The sequence below is a fragment of the Pristiophorus japonicus genome, chromosome 9 (genome assembly GCF_044704955.1).
Source record: "Pristiophorus japonicus isolate sPriJap1 chromosome 9, sPriJap1.hap1, whole genome shotgun sequence".
In the NCBI taxonomy this organism is placed as follows: Eukaryota; Metazoa; Chordata; class Chondrichthyes; family Pristiophoridae; genus Pristiophorus; species Pristiophorus japonicus.
In genome coordinates this window covers 205,348,251-205,374,256 of record NC_091985.1, presented here as the reverse complement: position 1 = coordinate 205,374,256, position 26,006 = coordinate 205,348,251, and the positions used below count along the sequence as shown (strand labels likewise).

General features: G+C 44.7%; 1 long non-coding RNA gene across 3 annotated transcripts in view; it reads right to left on the bottom strand.

Moving 5' to 3' along the window:
• LOC139273560 (uncharacterized) overlaps nt 1-25,760 on the bottom strand; it is a 52,810-nt gene extending 27,050 nt beyond the window's left edge. The window contains exons 1-5 of one of the 3 annotated variants that reach the window (XR_011595200.1): nt 25,692-25,760; nt 24,832-24,918; nt 22,796-22,910; nt 20,329-20,412; nt 5,787-7,771 (exon numbers count right to left, since the gene is read on the bottom strand). This is a non-coding gene — a long non-coding RNA (uncharacterized lncRNA). Of the gene's footprint in view, nt 1-5,786; nt 7,772-15,935; nt 15,977-20,328; nt 20,413-22,795; nt 22,911-24,831; nt 24,919-25,691 lie in introns of those variants that run through there. The other 2 variants (XR_011595202.1, XR_011595201.1) reach the window with 2 other exon arrangements.
• Nucleotides 25,761-26,006: the final 246 nt, after the last annotated feature.

The following is a 26,006-nucleotide window of genomic DNA, read 5'->3' as shown; positions in this document are numbered from 1 at the left end:
CGGTTGGTGAAGTCCTCCGACACCCCAAGATAAACTGGACTGTCCCTTTAACTATAAATATGCAAAGAAAGGGGGAGTCCCTGCCCCTTTAAATATCTGACCCATTCCCCCAGGCAGTGGGAGGAAGAACAGCGCTCGGTCTCTTTATATCCTGACCCAGCAAGCACTGCCGGATGGGCTGCCGCAGGCTCCTAAAGTCCACAGAAAGTATAACACCTCGGGTGTAGCAGAACAATGGAAAAGAGCACACACACTGTCTTTGCTATAATTTATATATTTGTGTGTGTGTGTGTAAACAAAACACATCATTCTTAATGTTTGCTAGTCAATTCCCCAGAGATAAATTATTCTCTTCAGCAATTCTTTTCCAGCATTGTATTTCCTTTTATGTAAAATGTAATTGCAGAGTGTTTAATACTTTTACCATTGATTGATAACCCATTGTCTTGTGTGTCTCTTGTTTAGAAAGTGATGTCACACTGACCATTCTGTTACCAAGGTGACCATATCTATCCGCAGTACTCAGTGGGAAAAGGGATTAAATCACACCGAGGATAATGAGCAACCCCCCACCAGTCTCTGAGCTTTATTGTTCAGTGATCACCTCACCATCACACAGAAGCTCCTGAGATTTACCTCCGGTGTGTGATGATTGGTGCCAGTGATGGGAAAAGTGAAGCTGTACCTAAACCTGCCGTGAGATTAATAAATCTCTTATTCTCTCACTGGTTCTATCCTTCGTTTGGAAAGGAATGCAACACTTGCAACTATCCAGCAAAATTTGCTCTATTTCTGTCTCCAGTCTTCTGTTTCTTGACTGTTACTTTCACTGTTTCCTCCCAAACCATTGCCAATATTTGTGGACATTGTTTAGTGCCGCAACAACAAAGACACGGTCGAGTGTCAAAAAACAGAGACAGGGCCGAGTGCAGTATAAACAGAGACAGGGCCGAGTGCAGTATAAACAGAGACAGGGCCGAGTGCAGTATAAACAGAGACAGGGCCGAGTGCAGTATAAACAGAGACAGGGCCGAGTGCAGTATAAACAGAGACAGGGCCGAGTGCAGTATAAACAGAGACAGGGCCGAGTGCAGTATAAACAGAGACAGGGCCGAGTGCAGTATAAACAGAGACAGGGCCGAGTGCAGTATAAACAGAGACAGGGCCGAGTGCAGTATAAACAGAGACAGGGCCGAGTGCAGTATAAACAGAGACAGGGCCGAGTGCAGTATAAACAGAGACAGGGCCGAGTGCAGTATAAACAGAGACAGGGCCGAGTGCAGTATAAACAGAGACAGGGCCGAGTGCAGTATAAACAGAGACAGGGCCGAGTGCAGTATAAACAGAGACAGGGCCGAGTGCAGTATAAACAGAGACAGGGTCTAGTGTAATATAAACAGAGACAGGGTCTAGTGTAATATAAACAGAGACAGGGCCTAGTGTAATATAAACAGAGACAGGCCCGAGTGCAGTATAAACAGAGACAGGGTCTAGTGTAATATAAACAGAGACAGGGTCTAGTGTAATATAAACAGAGACAGGGCCGAGTGCAGTATAAACAGAGACAGGGCCGAGTGCAGTATAAACAGAGACAGGGCCGAGTGCAGTATAAACAGAGACAGGGTCCAATGTAATATAAACAGAGACAGGGTCTAGTGTAATATAAACAGAGACAGGGTCTAGTGTAATATAAACAGAGACAGGGTCTAGTGTAATATAAACAAAGACAGGGCCGAGTGCAGTATAAACAGAGACAGGGTCCAATGTAATATAAACAGAGACAGGGTCTAGTGTAATATAAACAGAGACAGGGTCTAGTGTAATATAAACAGAGACAGGGTCTAGTGTAATATAAACAGAGACGGGGTCCAATGTAATATAAACAGAGACAGGGTCTAGTGTAATATAAACAGAGACAGGGTCTAGTGTAATATAAACAGAGACAGGGCCGAGTGCAGTATAAACAGAGACAGGGCCGAGTGTAATATAAACAGAGACAGGGCCTAGTGTAATATAAACAGAGACAGGGTCTAGTATAATATAAACAGACAGGGTTTAGGGTAATATAAACAGAGACAGGGTATAGTGCATTAATAACTGAGACAAGGCCTAGTTTTACACTAGAAACAAGTCTTTAATAATTGAAACAGTTTTTTTGCAATAACTGAAAGAGGTGATAGTGTGACACTCACAGAAGCCGGGTCTACTTTAACAATATCAGAAACATACTCCATTGAATACAACAGAGACAAGATCTATAGTTATAATAATAGAGGCGTGCACTAGAGCTGGAACAACAAGGGCAGGTTATTTTCCAATCATCGCAGAGGCCAGGTCTAGTGTAACAATTCCAGAGACAGGGTCTCATACAATAAGAGTGGAGACAGGGTCCAGAGTAATAACAGCAAATGCATGGCCCACTGTGAGAGTAACAAAGACAGTGCTGGATCCAATAATAACGAGGCAGACTCTCGTGTTATACTGAACACAAGGCTGGATCTTGTGTGATGATCATACAGGCAGTATCTAGTGCACTCAAACAAAGATTGGGTCTCATCTAATAGTGTGTGCAAGTCAGGACCTATTGCTATATTCTCATTCACCCATCACCCCTGTGCTCACTGACCTACATTGGCGCCCGGTTAAGCAAAGCCTCAATTTTAAAATTGTAATCTTTGGTTTCAAAACTCTCCATGACCTCGCCCCTCCCTATCTCTGTCATCTCCTCCAGCCCCACAACCCAACGAATTCTCTGCTCCTCCAAATCTGTCCTTTTGGTCATCCCCGATTTTAATCGCTCCACCATTGGCGGCCGTGCCTTCAGCTGCCGAGGCTCTAAGTTTTGGAATTCCCCCTAAATCTCCACCTCCTCTTTCAAGATTCTTCTTAAAAACTACCTCTTCGATCAAACTTTTGAGAATCTGTCCTGATATCTTTCTCTGTGGCTCTGTGTCAAAAATGTTTTCTTATTGAATCGATTTTGTTAAGCACTGTGGGATGTTTCACTGCATTAAAGGCACTATATTAATGTAAGTTCTGGTTGTTTTGTTGTTGTAGTAAATGCTTTGCCGAATATCTAATAACACAGTGAAGGTCCACTGCAGTAAGAATGGGTGGGGTTAGTGTAATAACACAGGCACGGTCTAGTGTAATGGGAACAGGGAACAGATCATGTCAGCCTTGGCTCAGTGGTACCACTCTCGGCCCTGAGTCTGGGGATCGGGGGTTCAATTCCCAATCCAGAGACCCGAGCCCATAATCTAGGCCGAGACTCCAGGTGCCAATACAGAGGGAGTGCTGCACTGTCAGAGGTGCCATCTTTCAGAGGAGACATTGAACCAACGCCCTGTCTAGTCCCTAAGTTGGATGTAAAAGATCCCACGGCCACGATTCTGAGGAAGATCAGGTGGAGTGCTCCACGGTGTCCTGGCCAATGTGTATCCCTCAACTAACATCACTGAGAATGGATTATCTTGTCATCATTACATTGCTGCTTATGGGATCTTGCTGTTCACAAATTGGCTGCGGCATTTCCTACGTTACATCTCCTCTCCATTCACCCTCCACCCCAACTCTTCTTTCACTAGTACTCTCCAACTCCCTAACCTCAACTCCTTTTTCATCCCTACTCTCCAACCCCCCCCCCCCTCAGCCTAACTCCTGTTTCACCCCTGAAATTGAAGACAAACGTAGGTCCCTTGCAGTCAGAATCAGTTTAATTTATAATGGGGAACAATGAAATGGCAGACCAATGGAACAAATACTTTGGCACTGTCTTCAGGAAGGAAGACACAAATAACATTCTGGAAATACTAGGGGACTGAGGGTCTAGTGAGAAGGAGGAACTGAAGGAAATCCTTATTAGTCAGGAAATTGTGTTAGGGAAATTGATGGGATTGAAGGCCGATAAATCCCCAGGGCCTGATAGTCTGCATCCCTGAGTACTTAAAGAAGTGGCCCTAGAAATAGTGGATGCATTGGTGATCATTTTCCAACAGTCTATCGATTCTGGATCAGTTCCTATGGACTGGAGGGTAGCTAATGTAACACCACTTTTTAAAAAAGAAGGGTGAGAGAAAACAGGGAATTAGAGACCGGTTAGCCTGACATCGGCGGTGGGGAAAATGTTGGAATCAATTATTTAGATGAAATAGCAGCGCATTTGGAAAGCAGTGACAGGATCGGTCCAAGTCAGCATGGATTTATGAAAAGGAAATCATGCTTGCCAAATCTTCTAGAATTTTTTGAGGATGTAACTAGTAGAGTGGACAAGGGAGAACCAGTGGATGTGGTGTATTTGCACTTTCAAAAGGCTTTTGATAAGGTCCCACACGAGAGATTACTGTGCAAAATTAAAGCATATGGTATTGGAGATAATGTATTAATGTGGATAGAGAACTGGTTGTCAGACAGGAAGCAGAGAGTCGGGATAAAAGGATCCTTTTCAGAATGGCAGGCAGTGACTAGTGGGGTGCCACGGGGCTCAGTGCTGGGACCCCAGCTATTTACAATATACATCAATGATTTAGATGAACGAATTGAGTGTAATATCTCCAACTTTGCAGATGACACTAAGCTGGGTGGCAGTGTGAGCTGTGAGGAGGCTGCAGGGTGACTTGGATAGGTTAGGTGAGTGGGCAAATGCATGGCAGATGCAATCTAATGTGGATAAATGTGAGGTTATCCACTTTGGTGGCAAAAACAGGAAGGCAGAATATTAGCTGAATGGAGGCAGATTAGGAAAAGGGGAGGTGCAATGAGACCTGGGTGTCATGGTACATCAGTCATTGAAAGTTGACATGCAGCTACAGCAGGCGGTGAAGAAGGCAAATGGTACTTTGGCCTTCATAGCTAGAGGATGTGAGTATAGGAACAGGGAGATCTTACTGCAGTTGTCCAGGGCCTTGGTGAGGCCTCACTTGGAATATTGTGTTCAGTTTTGGTCTCCTAATCTGAGGAAGGACATTCTTGCTATTGAAGGAGTACAGGGATGGCTGGGCTGTCATATGAGGAGAGACTGGATCGACTGTGCCTGTATTCACTGGAGTTTGGAAGAATGAGAGGGGATCTCATAAAAATATATAAAATTCTGACGGGATTGGGCAGGTTAAAGGCAGGAAGAATGTTCCTGATGTTGGGGAAGTCCAGAACCAGGGGCCATAGTCTAAGGATAAGGAGTAAGCCATTTAGGACCGAGATGAGGAGAAACTTCTTCACTCAGAGAGTTGTTAACCTGTGGAATTCTCTACTGCAGAAAGTTGTTGAGGCCAGTTCGTGAGATATATTCAAGAGGGAGTTAGATATGGCCCTTACAGCTAAAGGGATCAAGGGGTATGGTGAGAAAGCAGGAAAGTGGTCTTGTGTTGAATGATCAGCCACGATCTTATTGAATGGTGGTGCAGGCTCGAAGGGCCGAACGGCCTACTCCTGCACCTATTTTCTATGTTTCGCTCCAACCCTCCCTCACCCCAACTCCTCTTTCACCCCAACTCTCCAACCCTCCCTCACCCCAACTCTCCAACCCCCCTCACCCCAACTCTCCAAACCCCTCACCCCAACTCCTCTTTCACCCCAACTCTCCAACCCTCCCTCACCCCAACTCTCCAACCCCCCTCACCCCAACTCTCCAAACCCCTCACCCCAACTCCTCTTTAACCCCAACTCTCCAATCCCCCTCCCTACTCTCCAACCCCCCTCACCCCAACTCTCCAAACCCCTCACCGCAACTCCTTTCACCCCTACTCTCCAAACCCCCTCCCTCCTCTCCAACCCTCCTCACCCCCATTTCCTCTTTCACCCCTACTCTCTAACCCCTCCTCATCTTCCATTCACTTCAATTGAAAAGAGATAGACAGGTTGTACCAGTGAGGATTTGAAATATATTTACAACAGATTCTAGATGTTCTTAGAGTCCTGATCTTTCTCTATCACTTGAGGAGTAAGATAACAGACTTTCTCCTGTGATTATAGAGCTGGAGTAGTGGGCCGTGATGTGTTTACTTGTTCATCTTGTTGACACTAAATCATTGCCAATTATTTGATGTGATCTGTATACTTGAATGTAGTTTTTTTTTTAAATACAATTGCTGAATGGATTCAAATTTAAATTGAACCCAGGTTTGAGGCGTGATGCTCCAATCACACATCGAAGGTGAGAGAGATGCTGTGAGGCACATACTAAGTCCAGCAACTGAAAGTGATTAACAGACTGGGTTTTGTGTTCAGTGATCTCGGGCGTGTTACCGATACCTTCCCTGGATAGCAAGGCTAGGAGAGGCACTCTGGAAGGTATGGAAAGCTGGGACTTTTCCCGGAGAGTAACCGAAGGTCTGAGAACTGAAATAATCTGGAGTCAGAAAGGAGAAAAGGCTCAAAAATGATAGTATAGTATTAGGCCGTCCCTTGTATCGAGGATGACCCACTTCCACACCAAAAATACATGAGTTCACAGGTGTTTCAATGAAGGAACTGACATTCTAGGTCCCAAACTCCATGCTGAAGGGTGGAAAATGCCTGTGCATGGATTCTTTTAACATGGGGTGGCCGTTGTACACCAGCCACCACATAGGCTTGACAGAGCTCGGTCTTGATCCAGTGGCAAGGGTTAACCAAGACTCTGCTGCACGGACCTAGTGCACACACATGCTCCTACTATCCATAGATCGCAGTGTGGGCTGGCCCATGCTGCCCCTGGGCCCTCGCCTCTTCTGGGCCCTGAACCCTCACCTCACGACGCTCCTGGGCCCCGATCTCTCACTGCTCCTCCGCCCCAATCAAAAATGGAGCAGTCAGAAACAGGTCATTAATTGGTCTCCTCTTATCTTGGAGACATCAAGTAACAACAGTTATTTGAAATATCAAAATATTAAACTCCTGCCTAGTTGAAGGGTTATCAGCAGAAACAAACACTAACTAACAGAATGAACACTGTTCATTAGGATGTGAATAAAAGCAGCAACAACAGCAGAATCTAACCCCTGCAGTCACTTGTGAACTCGCTGGTGTGTCAGCAGGTCGGATGACACAGTGAATCCCTTCCCACACTCCGAGCAGGTGAACAGTCTCTCCCCAGTGTGGACTCGCTGGTGTACCAGCAGGTGGGATGAATGAGTAAATCCCTTCCCACACTCAGAGCAGGTGAACGGTCTCTTCCCAGTGTGAACTCGCTGGTGTACCAGCAGGTTGGATGAGGTACTGAATCTCTTCCCACATGTGGAGCAGATGAATGGCCTCTCCCCAGTGTGAATGCGTTGGTGTGTCAGCAGGTCAGATGAATGAGTGAATCCCTTTCCACATATGGAGCAGGTGAACGGCCTCTCCCCAGTGTGAATGCGTTGGTGTATCAGCAGGTAGTATGAATGAGTGAATCTCTTCCCACACTCAGAGCAGGTGAACGGTCTCTCCACGGTGGGACTGCACTGATGAACTTCCAGATCAGAAGGGTAATTGAATCCCTTCCCACAATCCCCACATTCCCACGGTTTCTCCGTGGTGTGGGTGTCATTGTGTCTCTCCAGGTTGGGCGATCAGTTGAAGCCTCATCCACACACACAGCACATGTACGGTTTCTTCCCGCTGTGAATGGTGCGATGTTTTTTCAGGCTGTGAAACTGGTTAAAGCTCTTTCCACAGTCAGTGCACTGGAACAATCTCACTCGGGTGTGTGTGTCTCAGTGCTTCTCCAGTCACACTGATGTTTGAAATCTATTCCCACAGACAGAACAGACAAACATTTCTCCTTCAGCATTCAAAGTCCGATGATATTCAGGTCCTGAGTGTGGAAGAAAGAATCTATGAATCTATGGCTTATGGAAAAGGGAAGGGTTAAATTCTGTTTTTGTTATGCTTAAAGAAATAATAGGACTAGAAAAATAGCCACGCTTTTTTAGCCTTGAAACTTAGAGATGCAATTAAATGACCATCTGGTATTAAAAGGGAGTCTCCTTTTATTCTGCTTATCAGACTGTGAACAGAGAGAAACTATGCAAGGACAGATAGAGTGTGTACCTCCCGAGACGACCTTTGTACTCGCGGGACTAATGAATAAGATTCCTTTTCTATTTCTGTATTCAATTTCTGTATAAAGATAGGGACAATTTGCTTGTACAGCAGAGTTTTGCCTTGGTACGGTCCAAGCAGGCTCTCCGAGATATATCTCGCTTTTTAAAAATAAATTCTCTCGAAGTGCACTTCTGAAAGTCTCCGCCTGAGTTAATTTAAGCTAAATATTTCCTTGACAGATTCTGGCGTAGTCCGGCAGGATCTCTAAAAAAAAAAAACGAGATCCAAAAGAACTAAATTTAACTTTTAAAGAGAAAAGAGGAATTTTAAGGACCTTCCTAGCTGAAAGGAGGAAGGTGCCTAGGCCGTCCTAGCTGAAAGGGGGACGGGCCGCCGAGATCCCCTGGAGGGGGTGAGGCATAAGGTAGCTACCACAAAGAAGCTAAAATAACAAAAAGGCAAAAGGAGACCCCGAGCTGAGCAGAAAAGAGAACACCGGTGAGCGCTTTGTAAATTATTGTATATTTTGTAGGATTGTCCTAACTCTCATTTCAGAAAAGATCGCGAGACGTTGCACCCGGCAGAATGGGAAACGGCTCAAGTCGAGCAGGGTGCTCGCGCCCAGCTCCTAGAAAAGGAAAGAAGGACGACCTCTCAACTGAAAGAATGAAAGTACATCCCAAGACTGAGAAAAGAATCAGTAAGGTAGTAAAGCAACGAGAGAAGGTAGGAGATCCCATTGTGCCGCCCGGCTCGCCGGCGGACACTGTAATTAAAGAAACAGGAGACGACAGATACGCGGTAATGTTTAGTAGCGATTTGTACGGTTGGTCTGATGGGGATTGGCCATATGGAGGAAGTTTTAAATTGTCCTTAATTGAGGAATGGAGACAGACCACCAAAAATGGGGTGGGGGACCCCACTTGGGATAAAGATTATATGGAGAATTGTTTTAAAAAATGGACAGAGGTGGCAAAGAGGCACCAGCCCCCTAAAAATAAAAAGAAAGAGGAGGAGGGTAAGGAGAAGCCCCCTCCCTCTTACAGCCCCCCGAGTGCCCCGGTTTTGACCGCTTCTCCTGTCGGCTTATACCCCCGTCTTCCAACCACCAAGCCGGATGATTGGCAGGAGATTATAGAAATAGTGGCCGCTCAGCTGGATCAGGCCTCTAGGCGACGAGAAAATCCACAAAACCCACCAGGAAATCCACAAAACACACCAGAAAATCCACAAAACCCACTAGAAAATGAAAATGGAGACGGGGGGCGGGGGGGAGGAGTCGTGGATGATAGCACAACCCCTGCCCCAGGAATGAATACCAGGAATACCACAAGACAGGCCGATTCCTCCACTACCCCCACGACACAAGCCCCCCCGTGTAATGATCGGAACAACGGCTGTCCTAAAGCCCTGGACACCGGGAGAAGCTCGGGATATGATATCAGCTGCCCCTAATCCTGTTAAGAAGCCAGTAGCCTTTCACAACTGGCTTGAGCAAACCTGTACCATTTATAACCCCCTCCCCGGAGATGTGAAATTATTACTGCAGGCAGCATATGGGTCCTCTTGGCAAGGGGTAAAAGATATGTTCCCTATACCCGCCGGCGAAAACGGAGATTGGCGGGAAAATAGAAGGAAATGAGTCCCGGGAACATTGGTTGCAGCACCGGGGCAAGGATGCCATATTAAAGGGAGCTAAAAAGCATGGAGATATAGGGGAAGTCACCCGCTGCTTGCAGAAAGCAGAAGAATAGATTTTGCAGGCAGATGGAAAAACAGTTGGGACGAGCATGCAGGAATACCAATGGATCAAAATGAACCTTTGGCAGTGCAAACCTTGTTAAATTGTATGTTGCCACAACAAGCAAGAACATACAAAATAAGGGTTTTGGACTGGCAAGGAAAAAGTTGGAAAGAGACAGTTACAGTACTGGCTAACATGGATAGAGAGGGACTATTTACCTATAAGGAAAATAAGGCTAAAACAGGTCAGTAAATCAGCAAAAGGGACGAGGACAGGCACAGAATAATCAGCATAGGGATGCCCCGGAGGCTTAGTGGTACAGGCGGCAGCCCTCCGCTTATCGGCAGACATAGAAGAAAACCCTCTGGCAGTAGTAAAAGTAGGAGACACTTATGTGAAATTCCTGGTGGATACCGGTGCTACTATGTCTTCTGTACCATCCTCTGTGGGATTACCTGTAAGCAACACCACCGTCTTAAGTATGGGTGTGGCCGGTATCCCCATGAAAGAATTTTTATCTGAACCTACCAAATTGATAATTGAAGGTCAATCAGTTAATGATGAGACTTTGATAGTCTCTAAAACAACACCGCTCCCTTTATTGGGAAGACAGACTTTGTGCAAACTAGGAGCCACAATTTATTGCACAAAGGAAGGAATGTTCATGGAGCTCCCTCCAAATAATATTCATCAGTTCTTTAATGGGATTAAAGAAGAGAAAAGGGAGGATAACAAAGAAAAGGCTGCCCTCTATTGTTGGCAATTGATTGGCAACTTCTATTCCCCCTTGATACATGAAGTTATACAAAACTTAAAAGCTAAATTTGACTCTAATACTGAAGAATTGATGTATATAATTTTGACAAGCTTTGAGGCAGTTCAGCTTCACTGTACAGCCTGGTACACTCGCCAAAAAGCTGAAACTTACCAGTGTTTGGTACAAGCCTTTTTAAATAGAGAAGAAATAGTAGAAGCTACGCCCCGCATTTATTTTGGACCAGAAGGATTGGGGGTAGCCATGGATTTGACACCCTTACAGCAGTAGCGGTATAGAGAAGAGAACTCGACACCCCATCTGACATTGGCTGTAAAACCGCCAGCGAAACCTAAAGATATGGGTCCGATGATTGTAGGAATAGAAAGAGAAAAACAGCAACACGGCTATCAACCTTGGGCAGTAATAAAATTGCAAAATGTTCAGATAGAATTTGTCACCTGCACCAGGGGGATTCTCCAGTGGAAAGGTAAAAATCATGCCTCCACTTTTGAAAAACAGCAACCCCCTGAACAACCAAGCCCTAAGCTGCCAATGGCATTGAATCAAGTATCTCCTGAACTTTGGGCAAAGCATAAGAATCATGTTGGGCAAGTACATTCTGCAGTACCCCATCGGGTACAATTGATAAAGAACGCCGTGTTACCAAGCATTAGGCAGTACAGACTGCCTCCAGAAGCAGAAGATGGGATAGAGCCAGTCATTTCTGCATTGTTGGAACAAGGAGTTTTCGAAAAGACACAGAGCCCGTGTAACACTCCGATACTGCCCATACTAAAGGTTAATAGGCCGAATGAATGGAGATTTGTGCAAGATCTGAGAGCTATTAATAAGATAGTAGTCCCTATCACCCCTGTGGTACCGGACACCAACATTATACTATCTGCTATACCACCAACAGCAACTGTCTTTACTGTAATAGACCTGTGTTCAGCTTTTTTCTCTATCCCGTTAAATCAAGAAAGTCAGTATCTGTTTGCTTTCACCCACAAGAAGCAGCAGTACACATGGACCAGGTTGCCCCAAGGATACACCGAAAGCCCCGCAGTATATGCAGCAGCAGTAAAAAGAGACCTCGAAGACTGTTCATTATCAGACCAGTCTGTACTGCTGCAGTATGCGGACGATTTGCTTGTGGCTTCTAGCCACGGATACAGATGCATGCAAGATTCCCTGAAACTGTTACAGCACCTATGTGAAAGAGGGCACCGAGTGTCGTTACAAAAGTTACAATTTTGTCAGACTCAAGTCCAGTACCTGGGTTTTCACATATCTAAAGGGCAGAGGCAGCTAGGACCAGAAAGAATTCAGACAATTATCGAGAATGGGATGCAGTCCTAAGAACAGCTGCCCTAAATGATGCCCCACCCAAGGTGGAGTGGACCCCAGAGAGAGAGGAGGCATTTAAACAGTTAAAGAAAGCCATTACTAATGCTCCGGCGTTGGGACTTCCGAATTATGGTAAACCTTTTCAGATGTATGTGAATGAGAAAGAAGGATTTGCAACAGCAGTACTAACCCAAGAACATGGTGGGGGAAATAGACCAGTTGCTTATTATTCGGTTTTGCTGCCTCCAGTAGTAAGGGGAATGCCAGCATGTCTACGTGCTGTAGCTGCTACTGCGGTCATGGTGGAAAGTCGGTACCTATTGTTTTGGATCATCCATGTACTGTCATTACAGCCCATGCTGTGTTATTACTTTTGAATTCAGCTGCCACACAACACTTTACAGCGTCTCGAAGAACAGGTTATGAAGTATTACTGCTGTCACACCCTAACTATACCTTTCGACGTGCACCGGTAGTGAACCCAGCCACCTTCCTCCCTACTAAAGAAGTAGAGGATCCAGACCAGCATGATTGTCTGTTAACGGTGGAAGTAGCCACCTTACCAAGACCAGATTTGCTCACAGAGCCCATGGACAATCCTGATCTTATTCTCTGTACGGATGGATCATCACATAGGCCGTCGGATGATTTGTTTTTGGCAGGCTATGCTATTGTAAATCCCCACGAAACTGTTGAAGCATTCGCCCTGCCTCCCGGAACCTCGGCTCAGGCTGCTGAATTGTTTGCCCTCACTAGAGCTTGTATAATAGCTAAAGATCATACTGCTAATATCTATACTGATTCTAGATATGCATTCGGTGTGGTCCATGATTTTGGACAACTGTGGAAAAAGAGAGGCTTTATCACCTCTGGTGGAAAGCATATTAAGCACTCTCAACTGGTGCTTAATCTATTAGACGCCATTCAGTTGCCAAGTAAGGTAGCCATTATCTAATGTGCAGCTCACACAACCGGTGAGGATGAAGTATCAGTAGGAAATAGGAGAGCTGACAAAGCAGCCAAACAGGCCGCTTCGGCACAGGCAGACTGCCTTCAAGCAGTCTCAGTTTCCCCTCCATAGGTACTTGACATCCAACAACTTAAAACAGCCCAACAACAAGTTACCATGCAGGAAGGAAGAACTTGGGAAAACCAGGGTTGTTTTCTAAAAAATGACATTTGGTATCACCCTGATGGGCGAACTTTTTGCCCCTGTCTCGCCTAGCACACGGTCAGGCTCACATGGGCAAAGGAGGGATGATACATGCTATTAATGCACAGTGGTATGCACCAGGAATAACAGTAGTAATTGAGAAAGTTGCTAGAACATGCCAAATTTGTCAACAAAATAACAGAGGTAAAAAACCTGCTGGATATGATCATCTACCCCAACCAAGTATGCCCTTTGAAAATGCCCGAACAGTAGTAAAAATTCTATTTAAAGAAATAGTACCAAGATATGGGATACCTATGGGAATCAACAGTGACAGGGGAACCCATTTCACCGGAAAAATAGTGCAAAACCTTGCAGAAGCGTTAGGGTTCCAGTGGAAGTTACATATACCATATCAGCCACAGTCCTCGGGAATGGTAGAAAGAGTAAATGGGATAATAAAATCTACCCTTACCAAGGTATGTCAGGAGACTGGACTGAAGTGGCCAGAAGCCTTACCATTAGTATTGTATACAATGAGAAACCAGAAAAACCGAAACACTGATTTCACACCACATGAAGCCTTATTGGGAAGACCAATGCCTACTGGCGTAAAACCACCACTGGCAGATGAAAAAATAGCATTAATTTGGAATGATGAAAAATCACTAAAGTATGCTCAGGCCATGTGTGAAATAGCAAGAAGTCTGCATGAACAAATAAAGCAGACACAGGTGCCCCCGTCGGAAGGAAATATGCACCCTTTCAGACCTGGAGATCAAGTGTTAGTAAAAACATTAAATAAAGAATCCTTTTCTCCTAGGTGGAAAGGACCGTATCAGATAATTCTCACAACACGAACCACTTTGAAGTTGGAAAAGCACCCGAACTGGGTGCATGCAACCCGCTGTAAATATTATTTCCCCGACGAATTACAGCCGAAGGAAAAGGCATTGAACCAGGACATACTACGGTCGCCCGACTAAGAAAACAGCCATCTTCTCGCTGAAGAACTGTACCTGCTCTTATATTAAATATTTGGACTTGAAAATATTGCCCAAAATTCACGGACGGATGTCAGAGCTCATTTGTGTGCCAGTTTGGGCCTTTATTATTTGGGTCACTGTTACTATCGTGTGGACGTGTTGTTATTGTAACGACTTATTTCAAGAGTGGTATAGAAACAAACAAGAAAGGGAAGATGGGAAGGGACTCTTGGAAAAATTATAAATGGACGTTAGGTATACTGATCATTTTAGCGACAGGGAACTCCCGGCAGGAGGAAGAAGTCCTAAAAGAAGGAAGAGTATGGAAGGGAAAGTTGTAAGGTAGGGAATTTTACGGCACGATGTGAGGCATGTGGAATGAAGGAAGAAAGAGGGGAGTTCCAGTTTATATTGGGGAAAGGGTATCAGTTGTTCATAGAATACCAGGCCGATGTGTGGATGAAGTGTACCCACAGCACGGGGAAAAACAAGAGATGGGGGTACATAGGAGGGCCGGACGAGAGAAAAGACTTCCTCCGTTATTCATATACAAGTATGGTGGTAGAAGGGCAGCGGATGTTGTGCATGAATAACACCCCGGTGAATGGAGGAGACCCATTTGTGGTAAAATGGTCAGTAAAAGAATCCGGCCACCCAGAAGACCGAGACCCGGGACACCTAAAAAGGATACTGACCACTTGCATCCCAGTGGTACGATCCCCAGGTGTATTAAATCTAACAATACGAATTAAATATCCCCCAAAGAAAGAAGGTGGTTGCCACACAACCAGTGTTAAGGTATCTTTTGAAAAAGAAAGACCCCAAAGAAAGAAACGGGATGTATTAGAGACTGTGTTAGGTGGAGTGGGAGCAGGAATAGGAGCATTGAACTCCATGGATATCGAGACCCTACAAAATAAAATCCAGGCCGTCGGAGGACTGGTAGGGGAAGATATAAAAATCAGAAATGCCTGGGATGAAGGATTACAGCAGTACTGAAGCTTGCGATACACCCCATAGTAATCGTAGGTGTGGTTATGCTTGTATTATTAATAATCCTTTGCGGAATGTGGATAAAATTAAAAAATGTAATTAGTCAAGTAATAGGCATGCTCTCCGAAATAGAAAGAAAAGGTATATACATGAAAGGAAGGTTAGGTCGCTTAGAGGAAAAGGTTGATGAAGACGAATATCTCCAAATGCGACCCTATCCTGAAGGGTATACACCCACTTTTGCTCAAGAAGAGAATACAGGAAATTGTGTTGATCTAAAAAATAAAAAGATCAACAAGGAGGGAATTGTGGAAGAAAGAATCTATGAATCTATGGCTTATGGAAAAGGGAAGGGTTAAATTCTGTTTTTGTTATGCTTAAAGAAATAATAGGACTAGAAAAATAGCCACGCTTTTTTAGCCTTGAAACTTAGAGATGCAATTAAATGACCATCTGGTATTAAAAGGGAGTCTCCTTTTATTCTTATTATCAGACTGTGAACAGAGAGAAACTATGCAAGGACAGATAGAGTGTGTACCTCCCGAGACGACCTTTGTACTCGCGGGACTAATGAATAAGATCATTTTCTATTTCTGTATTCAATTTCTGTATAAAGATAGGGACAATTTGCTTGTACAGCAGAGTTTTGCCTTGGTACGGTCCAAGCAGGCTCTCCAAGATATATCTCGCTTTTTAAAAATAAATTCTCTCGAAGTGCACTTCTGAAAGTCTCCGCCTGAGTTAATTTAAGCTAAATATTTCCTCGACACTGAGGATCGAGTGATTCGGTCAGAACTTGATGCGAAGTTTGGTTTGAGTTTCCAGTCTGCAAATCCTGCCCTTCTAATACCCTGGAAAGGAGTTTACATAAAACATTACTGCAAGTACAGGACACATTCAGAACAGACAATTGTAGAATCCATGGAACATTCTTGCCTCTCTTGTTCCTCCAAAGCTGTAAATCCTCATCCCATACACTCTCCGTCCTCCCCGTGCTGAAATTCAAACACATCGCACGTCTGAAGACACCGTATCCTCCACTACCAGTTTTCATCACCAACTCTGTCTGGGTTCAGTTCTACACTCATTGGTTCCCCTCTCCCTCCCCTGAAGGTGCTGACTCTGTCAGGGTTCAGTTCTACACTCACTGGTTCCCCTCCCTCTCCTCCCCTGAAGGTGCTGACTCTGTCTGGGTTCAGTTCTGCACTCACTGGTTCCCCTCTCCCTCCCCTGAAGGTGCTGACTCTGGCTGGGTTCACTGGGACCGTGTAGCCCCGCCCACACTTTGCTGTTTTGCAAAGATGGCCACGCATGCGCTCTACATCTTGATGAATCTCGGTGGCGGCAAACAAACCTGCAGCTTTCCTTTATTAATAACAATAATAAGAATAACTTTTATTGATATAGCACCTTTAATGTAGTCCAACGTCCCAAGGTGATTCACAACAGTGTTACAAGACGAGTTAGCCTAACATCTGTCACAGGACATTTGGAAAAGCATAATTCAGTCAAGCAGAGTCAGCATGTTTTTACGAAAGGGAAATCATGTTTGACAAATTTACTGGAGTTCTTTGAGGATGTAATGAGCAGAGTGGATAAAGGGGAACCAGTGGATGTGGTGTATTTGGATTTCCAAAAGGCATTCTATAAGGTGCCACATAAAAGGTGACTGCACAAGAGAAAAGTTCGCAGGGTTGAGGGTAATATGGCTAGAGGATTGGCTAACTAACAGAAAACAGAGAGTCGGGATAAATAGGTCATTTTCCAGATGGCAAGCAGTAACTAGTGGGGTGCCACAGGGATCGTTGCTGGGACCTCAACTATTTACAATCTATACTAATGATTTGGATGAAGGGACCAAGTGTAATGTAGCCAAGTTTGCTGATGATACAAAGATGGGTGGGAAAGCAAGTTGTGAGGAGGACACACAAAATCTGCAGGGGATATAGACAGGCTAAGTGAGTGGGCAAACATTTGGCAGATGGAGTATAATGTGGAAAAGTGTGAGGTTGTCCACTTTGGCAGAAAGAATTAAAAAGCAAATTATTATTTAAATGGAGCAAAATTGCAAAGTGCTGCAGTACAGAGGGGCCTGGGCATCCTTGTGCATGAAACACAAAAAGTTAGTATGCAGGTACAGCAAGTAACCAGGAAGGCAAATGGAATGTTGGCCTTTATTGCAAGGGGGGATAGAGAATAAAAGCAGAGAAGTCCTGCTACAACTGTACAGGGTATTGGTGAGGCCACACCTGGAGTACTGCATACAGTTTTGGTCTCCGTATTTAAGAAAGGATATACTTGCATTGGAGGCTGTTCAGAGAAGGTTCACGAGGTTGATTCCGGAGATGAAGGGGTTGACTTATGAAGAGAGGTTGAGTAGGTTGGGCCAATACTCATTGGAGTTCAGAAGAATGAGAGGTGGTCTTATTGAAACATATAAGATAATGAGGGGGCTTGACAAGGTGGATGCAATGAGGATATTTCCACACATAAGGTGAAACTAGAACTAGGGGACATAGTCTCAGAATAAGGGGTCGCCCATTTAAAACTGAGATGAGGAGAAATTTATTCTCTCAGGTGGTTGTAAATCTGTGCAATTCTCTGCCCCAGAGATCTGTGGTGGCTGGGCCAATGAATGTATTTAAGGCAGAGATGGACAGATATTCGAGCGATAAGGGAATAAAGGGTTATGAGGAGCAGGCAGGGAAGTGGAAGTGAGTCCATGATCAGACCAGCCACGTTCTTACTAAATGGCAGAGCAGGTTCGAGGGGCCAAATAGCCTATTCCTATTTCTTATGTTCTTATGTTCCCATTACACAGTACCAGATCTAAGATAGCCTGCTCCCTGAATGGTTCCACAAAGTACTGTTCAAGTAAACTATCCCAGATACACACGATGAATTCTTCCTCAAGGCTACCTTGGCCTATTTGATTTGTTCAATCAATATGAAGATTAAAATTGCCCATGATTATTCCCGTTCCTTTTTTACAAGCCTCCATTATTTCTTGATTAACAGTGTAGCTATAGACTTTGCCCACCAGTGAGTGTAGTATTTATTCTGTATCTGTCAATCTCTGGTTAGCGAGTATGGCTTTTCCTTTATATCTGTAAGTTTATGGTATGGAAGAGAGGTTTTCACTCTGTGCCTGTCAATTACTGGTAAGTGAGTGTGGGGTTCATTCTGTATCTTTCATTCTCTGGTATGCAAGTGTTGCGTTTACACAGTCCTTGTCATTTTCTGATATGCGAGTGTGGGTTTTACATGCTATCTCTCAGTCTCTGGTATGTGAGTGTGAATTTTTCTCTGTATATAACAGTTTTTGGTGTGTGTGTGGATTTCACTCTATTCTCGTCAGTCTCTGGTATGTTAGTTTGTGATTCCTCTATCCCAGTCAGTTTCTGTTATGTGAATGCAAGCTGTATTCTGTACCCATCGGTTTCTGAAATGTGAGTGCATTTTAATCTGTCCATATCTGGTTCTACTCTGCGATTGTGGGTTTTCCTCTGGCACTGTCAATTTTTGGTATTTGAGTGTTGATTTTCTTTGTGAGCGCGGTTTTACTCTTTATTTTTCAGCGTTTGATATGTGAGTGTAGGTTGTAATCTGTATCTGTCAGTTACTGGTGTGCGAGTGTGCTTTTCACTCTTGACCTTTCAGTTTTTGGTATAGGTGTGGATTTTATCTGTAAATTTCAATCTCTGGTAGGCAAGTGTGGGTTTTACTCTCAATCAATTTCAGGTAATGTGGGCTTTAATCTGTACCTGTCAGTTTCTTGTACGTGAGTGTGAGTTTTATTTTGTATCCATCAGTCTATGGTATGTGAGTGTGAGTATTATTCTGTGAATGTAAGTCTCTGGGATGTGTATGTGGGTTTTCCTCCTGTCAGTTGCATGTTATGTGAACGTGTGTTTTATTCAAGTGTGTGAATGTAGATTTCACTCTGTACCTGTCAGTCTCTTGTGTGAGTGTGTGGCACTTTTTATCTGTACCTGTCTGTTTCTGTTATGAGTGCAGTTATATTCTATACATCACAGTTTCTGTTATGTGAGTGTGGAGTTTACCACATTCTACCTGTCTGTCACTGGTATGTTAATGTGTGTATGTTTTCTGTACCTGTCAATGACTATATGAATGTTGATTTCATTCTGTGCCTTTAAGTGTCTGGTACAGCTGTGGTATTGTGGGTTTGACATTGAATCAGTCAGTCACTTTCAGGTGAATGTTGATTTTACTCTCTACCTGTCACTCTCTGATATGTGACTGTGTGTTTTATTCTATATCAGTCCATCTCTGGGAAGTGAGTGTGGGTTTTATTCTGTATCTATCTGTTTCTGATATTTGAGTAAGGGTTTTAATCAGCACCTGTAAGTTTCTGTTATGGGAGTGTGGTTTTTAGTCTGTATTTCTCAGTCTTTGGCATGTGAGTGTGGGTATTACTCTGTATCTATCAGTCTCTGGAATGTTTTTTCTGTACTTGTCAGTTTCTGGTGAATGACTGTGGAGTTCACTAACTATCTGTCTCTGGAATGTGAGTGTGAGAATTTGTCTGTAGCTGTAAGGGCCTGGTATGGGAATGTGGGTTTCATTGTCAGTCAGTCAATCTCAGGTACTGGAAGTGATTGTGATTCTCTCTCAATCTGTCATTCAATGTGTCTGAGTGTATGAATCATTATGTTTCTCTCAGTCTCTGGTATTGTTTGTGAGTGTGGGATTGATTATGTATCTGTTAGACTGGTGATGTGTGAGAGTGTGGGATTGATTATGTATCTGTTAGACTGGTGATGTGTGTGAGTGTGGGATTGATTATGTATCTGTTAGACTGGTGATGTGTAAGTGTGGGATTGATTATGTATCTGTTAGACTGGTGATGTGTGAGAGTGTGAGATTCATTATGTAATTGACAGTCTCTTGTACTGAGCTATTCTTGCTCTGTGTGACTGTTGGATTTGGTTCCGTCTCCACCTGCTGTAGGCGGATGATAGTTTGAGATTATCGATGAGTCTCAGGAGGAGGTTTGGTTCAGTCCATTACCTCCGTTTCTCTGCTCTTGTAAGTTAGCTGTTGGGTTTGAGAGTCAGTGTACAGACACCAGTGTGGATTGACACCGTGTCAGTGTCTAACTGATCGTGGGTGAGAGTAAGGGAGTGAAATTGGATCTGCCTTTCAGTGCGATATGATTGGATTTTGAAATAACATATTATTGTACTACTCCAAGTGACTGTGGGATTCATAATATAACTCTGGAAATTTAGATCACTGTGGGACTGACAGCTTCTGGTGCCTGTGACAATATGATTGAAGTCAGTTCTGTGTCTCTGCGCACGGAGAGTGATAATGTACTTACTGTGGGTGAGAAGGAGCTGTCTGCACTGTTCCTTGTGTTCCGGGTTGAGGAAAGACCACATTTATTCTGGCTTGAAGTATTTTGCTGAGAATAATAATAGGAGAACACTATTAGTTATGATATGGACAGAATATGGAGAGAATATAAAAATAAAGTTATTTATTACAATGCGTTTGTTTGTAATAAAGTAAAGTATCTGGAGAGAGGAATCCGTGATACAAACAGTGTCATTGCCTGATCTCACTGCAGTGCAGCGGCACTCAGATTCCCCACACCAGGTGTGTAGGATGGTTCTATAGTAAGTTATCAGCATCCAGACACAACCCAAACCCAGCACTGGTCCATGAATGGGACCACCCGATTGGCACAGTCCAGGTTTATATCTCCCACTCCCATGAGGCTACCTGTAAAATTCTGAATTCCTTCCTGGAATATAATCACAGGTACCTAGGCTGTACAACAATTGTTCTCAGTCTATTGAATCCAAGTTGAGGGCCTGTGTCATTAACAGAATGTCACAGTGACCGGATCCTGATGTATCTGAGGGAACGACAATGTATCTCTCGATCACCAGCAACACGGTTCTGAGAATTCAACGCACCAAAACAAAATAACCCATTTTTGAAATGTCTCCTATCACAGTCCTCTTCTGGTGCCTGCAATAGATGCACTTTGTGACACTCCTCACATCCTCACTCTCAGGCTGTGTTTCCACTGTTCAATGTCCAAGAACAACAAGCACTGAGATTGGAACTGAATCAGGAACATTCATTACTGATTTGGGGAAAGAAAGCAGCAATGATTTGAAAGAGCGAGGTGATTTACTTTCTCTGTTACCTTACACCGTACACACACAGCCCAAGAATGGCCTCTCCCTTCCCCCATTCACTCCATGTTCCAGAGCTAGTTCCTGCTCCACTCTGCCTCTTACAGACAGCCCCCGACAGCCGCTGAACTTACCCCGACTCAAAGCCCATCTGTGGACACAGTCCCAATGCGATGAGCTGCTGTAAGGAGGCTACTGTTTGCTCCCTTACTCGGGCCCGGGATATCTCCGCTCCCTGATGTGTTCAACGATCATCAGCCCAGCACAGAGGAAACGGCAGCCGCTGACAGAGCTGGGGGAGGGGAGCTCGCCTGGGCCCTTCCCGTCGGTTTAAACACTGTGTGGGGAGGAGAGGAGCAGCATGTATTTAGCACACGCTCAGACCATCTTTTTGTCTCAAATTAAATTAGCAAAAATGGGATTGTTTCGCAAGTTGCTTTTATCACTAATTAAATGGGCCACATTGAGAACATGTTAGTTATCATCCGAATTACTGAAACAACGATTGTGTGAGCCTGACACTGGGGTAAGAGTGCCTAAACTATTCTACTCATTCCGTAGTCTCTGGTGTGTATGTTACCCTGTCAGTTTCCGATAGGCGAGTATGGGTTTTACTTGCATATTATTGTTCAGATACGTGGGTGTGGGTTCCATATTGTACCTGTCAGTTTCTGCTATGTGAACGTGGGATTTATTTTGTACCTCTCTGTTTCTATTATCTGAGTGTGTATTTTATTCTGTACCTGTCAGATTTGGCGGTGAAGGTGAGATTTATTCTGTACCTGTCAGTATCTGCTATGTGATTTGAGATTTATCATGTACCTGTCAAGTTTTGATATGCGAGTATGGGGTTTATTCTGTACCTGTCAATTTCTGAGATGTGAGTATGGGTTTTATTGTGTACATCAGTTTCTGATATGTGAGTGTGGGTTTTATTCTATACCTGTTAGTTTCTGCTATGTGAATGTGGGTTTAATTTCAGCTACTGCTATGTGAGTGTAGGAATTAATATGTACCTCTCAGTTTCTGGGATGCGATTGTGTTTTTTTTCTGTACCTGTCAGTTTGTGGTAGATGTGTGGGGTGTCAGTTTCTGGTATCTGAGTGTGGATTTTTACCTTTATATGTCAGTTTGTGCTATGTGAATGTGGGATTCATTCCGTATCTCTCAATCTGGGGTAAGTGAGTGTGTGTTTCCTCTGTACCTGTCAGTTTCTGGTATGTGAGTGTGGGATTTATTCTGTATCTGTCAGTTTCTGTATCTGTGTGTTGCTTTTATTCTGTACCGGTCAGTTTCTGGTATGTGAGAGTGTGTTTTATCCTATATCTGTGAAATTTACAGATCAGAGACAGCCCCAACAGACAACAGTTTTTAACATTATAGTGGACAAATGTGATTCAAAAATATTTGGAGTAGAGACGAGCTATTAATACGTTATATAAACCATATTTGTCAGGGGTACAGTGAGTGAGTGTGGGATTCACTCTGTATCTGTCAGTCTGTGGTACAGTGAGTGAGTGTGGGATTTATTCTGTATCTGACAGTCTGTGGTACAGTGCGTGAGTGTGGGATTCACTCTGTATCTGTCATAAATGCAAGTGTTTGTTGTTGCTGTAGAAATTAAGCTTTTCAGTTACTTACAGTGGTTAACATTTACGCAGAAGAAATTGTCAGAAGCAGCCTCGTGGATAACCATCGGGAAAGTGCTATTACTGGTGAGATCACGATTTGCTCGAAGCAAACTTGACTAATAACTCTAGAGGTGATGGAAAAGAAAGCAACATTTGGGGACGTTTGAGCGAGATGAGAAAACATAATCAGCGCGAGGAGCCCGATCAGAGAGCTGGTGGGCAAGAAGCATTGAGCTCCTGTTTACTGCCCGATGCTATTTCCAAAACAACAAGGAAGAACAGTCCCTGGATCTGGGAATTTGAGGAGCACATGGAACCTGGAGGCAAATCATCCCTTCGAGCCTGTTACAAAAGGAACAGGGGGAGGCCATTCAGTCCCTGTTACATAGGAACAGTGAGCTATTCTGCCCCTCGACTCTGTTACATTAGAAACTGGAGTTGACCGTTCAGCCTTGGAATCTGCTTTACAGGAATAGATGGACGCCATTCAGCCCCTCCAACCTGTTACAAATGAACAGGCAGCCATTCAATCCCTCAAGATTGTTGCATAGGTACAGGAGGTGGGCATTCAGCACCTTAGCCTTGCTATAAAAGGAATTGGTGGAGGCAATGCATCGACTGGATACTGTTACACAGGAATAGAGGAGGTCATCCATCCTCTGGAACCTTTTACATCAGAATAGGAGGAGGCTATTCAGACCCTCAAGCATGTTACGTAGGAACTGGAGGAGGCCATTCAGCCCCCCGAGAATGTTATAGGAACTGGAAGAGGCCAATAAGCCAGTCGCACATCTTATAATGCAACTGAAGGAGGCCACTCATCCTACCTAACATTACACAGGAACAGGAGGTGGCTGTTCAGCACCTAGAGTTGTTAGACAGGAACAGGATTCTTCCCCTCGAGCCTATTAGATTGGATCAGGAGGATGCCATTCAGCCCTTCCATTCTGTTATGTGGGAAGAGGAAATTCAGCCTCTCTAACATTAGAAAAGAGCAGACCACTCAGCCTTTGATTGTGTGACATGGGAACAGCAGGACGTTTTTCATTCCCTCGAGCTTCTTACATTAGGAACAGGAGAAGACCACTCAGTCCCTCGGGTCTGTTACATAGGAACAGGAGTAGGCCAATTCCACCCCTCGGAACTGTTAACCAGGAACAGGAGGTGGCCATTCAGCCCCTCGAGCCTGTTACAGAGGAATTGGAAGAGTCCATTCAGCCTCTCCTGAATGTTACATAGGAACTGGGGAGGACAGTCAGCCCCTCGAGCATGTTGTATAGGAACTGGGGGAGGACAATCAGCCCCCCGAGCATGTTGTATAGGAACTGGGGGAGGACATTCAGCCCCCCGAGCATGTTAAATTAGGATCATGAGCAGGCCATTCAGCCCTTTGATCCTGTGACATGGGAGCAGGAGAGGGCCATTCAGCTCCTCGAGCCTATTACATTAGGAACTGGAGGAGGCCATTCAGCTCCTCGAGCGGATTACATTAGGAACTGGAGAGGGCCATTCAGCAACTGGAGTTAAAAAGCAATAGGATGACGCAATTATGCCTGCCGGGTCTATCACATTAGGAATAGGAATAGGACAAGGACAATCATCCCCATGGGATTGTTTCATGGGAACAGGAGGAGGGCATTCAACCCCTCGAACTTGTTACATAGGAACTGGAGGAGGCTATTCAGCCCCTGGAGTCTGTTACACAGGAATAGAAGTGGCTATTCAGCCCCTGGAACCTGTTACATAAGAACTAAAGGAGGCCATTCATCCCATTCTAGCCCGATACATAGGTACAGGGGGAAGGTCAATCTGCCCCTAGAGTTTGTTACATATGGACAGGAGGAGGCCATTAACACCCTCGTGTTTATTACATTAGGAACAGGAGAAGGCCACTCAGTATCTCCAGTCTGTTAATTTAGGAACAGGAGGTGGCCATCAGCCCCCTCGGGCCTGTTACACAGGAATAGGAGGAGGCCATTCAGCACCACAAAAATGTTTAATTTGGATAACCTGTCTGTGTATCCGCACACTGTGATCGGTACCTACTGTGTGTGTGAAGGAGCTGGTTGCACTGTTCCTTATGTCTCAGGTGGAGGAAACTTCACATTTGTTCCAGTTCCTTCAATTCCATGCCTGTAGGAGGAGAAGGTATCTCTGATCATTCAAGAATAGGAGAGGTAGAAAAGACTAAAGTGATGAATGTAATCGTTCAATTAATATTCATTATGAACATTCACAAAGGGAAGCCAGCGAGACAAACAATGTCAGTGTCTGACTCCACTGCAGTACTCGGCTTCTGCACACCAAGTGTGTTGGGCAGATTTACAGCAATTTACTGACATCCAGACACAACCCAACCCCTGCCCTGTTTCAGGAATGGGACGACCCGATGGAGCACGGACTTTTACACAGCTCAGATTGCTGCTCTCCTCTCCCAGGGCACTAACCGTTCAACCAGAAACAAAGAGCCGCTGTTTAAAACATGTCCTTCACATTTCTCACCCGGTGCCTGCAATAGATGCTCCTTGTATAAATCCTCAGTGTCCGGCTCTGCTTCCACTGCTCGCTGTCCAATGACAACAAACACGGTGAGACTAGAACTAAAGCAGGAACGTTCACTACTGGTTTGGAGAGAGAAAGCAGCAATGATTGTCAACAGCAGATCCTTCCCATTCTGTCTCCCTTAACCGGGACACACGCTGTCCACACACAGCCCGAGAATGGCCTCTCCCTTCCCCCACTCACTCCACGCACTGAGACCAGTTCTTGCTCCACTCCGCCTGTTACACACAGACCCCGACTCCCCTTGAACTTCCCCCGGACTCAGTGCCGATCTCTGAGCCCATCTGCGGACACGTTCCCAAAGCGATGTGCTGCTGTAAGGAGGCTACTGCTCGCTGCCTTACCCCGGGGCCGCGGTGTCTCCATTCCCGGCTGTTTAAACCATCTTCTTCCGCTCACTGAGTGAATGGCGCTCACAGGCAGGGCTGGGGGAGGGGAGGGCGCATGCGCTCTTCTGCTCACTGGAAATCGACTCGAGGGGCGGGGCTTATTCGCGCATGCGCAACTCTGCAATAATTCAGCCTTCAAAAAGCAAAGTGCACTTTTCTCGATTTACTTTTATCAGAATCTGAGCAAAGGAACTGGGCCTGGGGGGCAAGGACAGAGAATGTTTAAAGCTGGGGGCCTTGCTCCTTTGAGATGCTCAATTTGGGATCATT